The sequence below is a fragment of the Tympanuchus pallidicinctus genome, unplaced genomic scaffold (genome assembly GCF_026119805.1).
Source record: "Tympanuchus pallidicinctus isolate F22 unplaced genomic scaffold, pur_lepc_1.0 scaffold3, whole genome shotgun sequence".
NCBI lineage: Eukaryota > Metazoa > Chordata > Aves > Galliformes > Phasianidae > Tympanuchus > Tympanuchus pallidicinctus.
Genome location: NW_026294747.1, coordinates 56,876,711 through 56,876,969, shown reverse-complemented (window position 1 = coordinate 56,876,969; position 259 = coordinate 56,876,711).

The window sequence follows — 259 nt, the reverse complement described above, 5'->3', positions numbered from 1 at the left end:
CCTTTTTCATTTGGCTTAGATCTCAGAAGCCGTCATGAATGGGGAACTTCTTTAGTGGTTTGAGTTGTTGGGTTTTTTTTTTTCCTCATTTGTTTTTTACCCTTTGAATACTGGTAGGACAAAAGAAGCTTATCTTTGTACAGCATGTTGAGCAACCCAGTGGAAATGGCCTTTGTAAAAGCAAATGTGCAGGGAGGGAAGCTACAGAAACCTGTCTTAACTGAGTCATGTTGCATGCTGCTTCCCTTGGAGCCCAAGC